This window comes from Armigeres subalbatus, chromosome 2 (assembly GCF_024139115.2).
Source record: "Armigeres subalbatus isolate Guangzhou_Male chromosome 2, GZ_Asu_2, whole genome shotgun sequence".
In the NCBI taxonomy this organism is placed as follows: Eukaryota; Metazoa; Arthropoda; class Insecta; order Diptera; family Culicidae; genus Armigeres; species Armigeres subalbatus.
In genome coordinates, this window is record NC_085140.1 from 166227086 (window position 1) to 166231344 (window position 4259).

The 4259-nt window shown below is 40.2% G+C and overlaps 1 long non-coding RNA gene across 1 annotated transcript; it reads right to left on the reverse strand.

Annotated features, from left to right (window-relative positions):
* Positions 1-1797: 1797 nt before the first annotated feature.
* LOC134215440 (uncharacterized) lies at positions 1798-3019 on the reverse strand. The gene is made up of 3 exons (XR_009980160.1): positions 2708-3019; positions 2580-2647; positions 1798-2519 (listed from the first exon to the last, which is right to left on the reverse strand). It is a non-coding gene; the product is annotated as an uncharacterized LOC134215440 (long non-coding RNA).
* Between the last annotated feature and the right edge of the window lie 1240 nt (positions 3020-4259).

A 4259-nucleotide genomic window follows, 5' to 3' on the forward strand; every position in this document is an offset into this window, starting at 1 on the left:
TAAAACTGAAGTGGCTGCCAGGTGGAAGCAACACTTCGAAACTTTGTTGAATAGTGGAAGTGACAGTGCATCGGTGAACAGAATAAATGTTAGCGACGATGGACAAGCTGTGGAGTCACCTACACTAGATGAGATTAAAAAAGCTATTAATGAGCTGAAAAACAATAAGGCTGCGGGGAAGGACCAGCTCCCGGCTGAACTTCTCAAACATGGCAGTGAGCAGCTTTATGAAGTTCTGTACCATATTATGTCGAAAATATAAGAAGACGAGGAAATGCCTGCTTGCTGGTTGGACGGCCTCATTTGCCCTCTCTTTAAGAAAGGGCACAGACTGGAGTGCGCCAATTACCGAGGATAATATAATAACCCTCCTTAACTCGGCGTACAAAATTATGTCCCGTATTCTGTTCAACAGATTGAGACCGCTTGAAGAGTAGTTCTTCGGCGAATACCAAGCAGGTTTTCGTGAGGGCCGATCAACGACGGATCAAATGTTTACCCTGAGACAAATCCTTGATAAATCCCGGGAGTACAACTTGCAGACACATCATCTGTTTATTGATTTCAAGGCGGCGTACGATTCAGTGAAATGGACGGATCGAAATCAAGTGTAAGGGTTGCGGATAAAATATCGACGTCATTCGTTACCTTAGATGGATTAAAGCATGCACTCTCGAATCTACTGTTCAATATAGAGCTCGATGGAGCGATTAGGAGAACTGGTGTGCAAAGAAGCAGTACCATTATCACAAGATCGCATATGCTCCTGGGATTTGCGGACGATATCGATATTATCGGGATTGATCGCCGTGCCGTGGTTGAGGCTTTTGTGCCTTTGAAGAGGGAGACAGCGAGGATTGGACTCACGATCAATACCAGCAAAACGAAGAACATGGTCGCTGGCAATCAACGTGGGTTCATTAGTGGTGGTTGTAGCGAAATGGTGCTGGGTGGTGAAAGTGGTAGTGGTAGTTGAAGTGGTAGAAGAATTTGTGTATCTTGGAACAATACACCCAAAAAACAAATCTGACAATTATTGTATAAAATCTGGGCATATACAATTCTGTAAGCTTTTTTTACAAATATTGTATAAAAATAATACAAAACTGTATTATTTCTATACAATAATTGTAATAATTTTGATAAAGATATCTTTATATGAATATTAAAGATTTTTTGAAAAAATAAGATTTTTTCAAGATTTTTGGGCATTTTGAATTTTAGTGTTCTGCTTTTTCACTTTTGGCCGATGCTACAATTCCGGTGAAAAATCTTATATTTCGATCGAAATCGCAGTGCACGTTCGCTAGGCGAATAGTTATAGTTATTGTAGCTGGCGCTGGCCGATCTCGGAAAAATGTGCAGCTTAAGCGCCACTCCGGTAAGGGAGGCCGCACATTCCTTTTTAGTTTGCCCGGTGAGACTCCGCTTAGGGCGAGTCCATTTATTATTTCTGAAAAGAAAGCGATCGAACCAGCGCATCTACTTCCTACACCTGAACTGGGTATTTTACCTTATGCAACCAACCAAAACTGTCACGCTACGAACTGTTCCTCCAAAGATCCCGGTAAGACGTCACCCATGCCCAACAAGCGATACAACTTATGCTGTACGTTATTTTCTCATCATCGGAGATTCCACCCGTTTCCGCAAGAGGCGCGACTAGTATGGAAGAGACAACGCAAATACGCAAGACGCCACATTCATTTGCGCCACGCAACACTAATTAATCGACACGCAGTGGCTAAACCATATTTCTAACATTTAAACTGAACAAACTACGTAGGTACTCCATGTATGGTTGGTAATAAATAACAAACATTTATTTACGAAAAATCATGGCCAAAAACAAGGAGATTTATTATATTAGCATGCTTCTATTTCAATTTGTGTTGTACGTACTTTCTAATTCTAACCTACATTTGTGCGTTTCTATTCTTCGTGCTTCTACTCTGCTTGTGCTACTCCATTCACAGTTTTCAATCGACGATGCGGCGACCGATCTAGCTAGCCATATGCACCCGGGTGGCTTACACAATAGGGTTGGGGGTGTTCCGAAAACTACGTGTACACGTTTTGATTTTACTCCCGCTCAACCGAAATGGTTATTGAACGTCGGGACGATTGTCCATCTGTCTTGATTCCTCGACCTATGGTCGGCAAAAAACTTTCCTCCGAGGCGTCCTCACCGGACGCCCCACTCCACAAAAAAAGATCGATTGGAATAGGCGACTCACCGATTAGCTGCAGTAATTTGACGATGTGCTGCTGTGGTGTATGCGCTCCTGGTACGTTGCGCGGTAGGGTGGGACTAGATGCCGGTTTAGTCGCGCTTCCACGTGGATGAAGACTTTCGCGGGGGGCCGTAGGCTGAGTCTGGCCACGTTGTGGCTATTGATGACCACTGCAATGGGATAGCGGCGTGTTGGCGGGCCGCTGGCTTCTGATGGCTGCAAGAAGCCGCACTCTTCGCGTCGAAAAGCAGGAAGCGTCGCTAGCAAAGTAGATATAGCCGTAGGCTATTCACAAGTATTTAGCACATTCACATATTTTCTTAACAAGCAGATTAAGCACTTTACCTGTCGCTTCTTCTTGAACGCACACACTTTGTACAGCCTTATTCTAAAGATAACTTTTGTTCTAAAGACTAACAAAGAAACAATGAACAGATTAAAATTAAGAAATATAGCCACGTCACTGAACTCACATTCAACGGTTATTCGACTCGGACAAGCTCGCGACACTTCTACACTAATCTGCAGCTCGAACGAGAGTGAAGTGCAACCTTGACCCTCAGATTAGGGAAGGTGACTTCGGCCGAACTAAACGGAAGTTCGATTTTCCCGCGATCATCTTCGAAATAGTTCGGTAGTGCAAAAGTTTAAAGTTGGATGCTCGCTCAGTTTCGGTTTTGATCGTGAATCTTTTCCCATCTTTCTCAAAGATAACAAATGACCCTGACCTTCGCGAATGCTCTCCTGTATTATGGCCGTCCTCGCGAGCTTTCCCTAATGAGTTTTTCGTCTAATTTATGGCGCAGAATCTACTACCTCATTGGCTTTCGTGTCGTACCAGTTGATAAGGTTTTACTCAACGGTGAACTTTGACCAATGCTCATGAATTAATCATTCACTAACTACCCATTCAATAACATATTATTCAAATCTATAATTATTTATTTAGGACGATGGAGCGTAGGCTACATTATTCCAGTCCGTTTTCCGTCCATTGCGCCGTCAAAATTGTAAGTGAAAATAATTTTAATGGTTTTAATTGAAAATTACTATAAAGTTGGTTTTGAAAAAAGCCTTTACTGGAAAATTAAGAATGGAGAGAAGCATTCTGAGAAAGAGGTGCGAAAAAAAAAATAAACCGTAGTTGAAGATTGTGAGGTTATATAATCTATAGACCGCGCATAAATATGAGGCGTCGTTACAATTTGTCCAGCAGCGTCCTAAATGTTAACGACGTGATTGTGGGATTTTTTTTCATAAGTTGAGAAAATGAATCTAAAAGTGAATGGATATGAATTTTGTGTCGTGTTATTTTTTAACTTTTATTTGAAAAAACTATTGTTTGTTACTTTTTTCAAGTATAAATATTAAGAAACAAATTAATAATGATTCGATTTCAAGCTACTATAACTTCTACTGTTATGTGAAAAAATGGAAACTTTCTTCTGAAACTCAAATATTCCAACAAGTTGTGAACTTTTCAATAAAAATTCAATCAAAAAAATGAAAAAGGTAACAAATAACACGATGTGATACATTTCTGGTTTATGCTTTATTAGTTAGAACCATTTGTGCGATAACTCGAAAGAAAGAAAAGAACTGTACGCCAACCAAAACGTGAGCAAAGTGAAACAAATTCGAAAGAATGTCGAAAAAAACAGGATGGAAAAAAATTTCTTCAAGTTGCCGAGCTCTTTCGCAACCCAATTATCTTCGAATCCAGGTAAGTAAAACTAGTTACTTCACATCTCACGACAGGATTCAATCCACAGGGAAGTTTAAATATGACGTCTATAATTGTTGGTATTTTTTAATCAAAATCAGCGGAAGTAAAAGCTGTTTTTTTTATTATTTTTGGTGCTTATTATCAACAAAATGATAAAAAATGTCCAATCCACATTCATTATGACAAGATTGTAGAGACGAGTTAGTTTCATGGATGTAATAGAATGTCGATTTCTGAAAGACATTCTGTTTTCCATGTAAATACTCTTGGGAGCTGTTCACAAACCACGTAGACCGAAA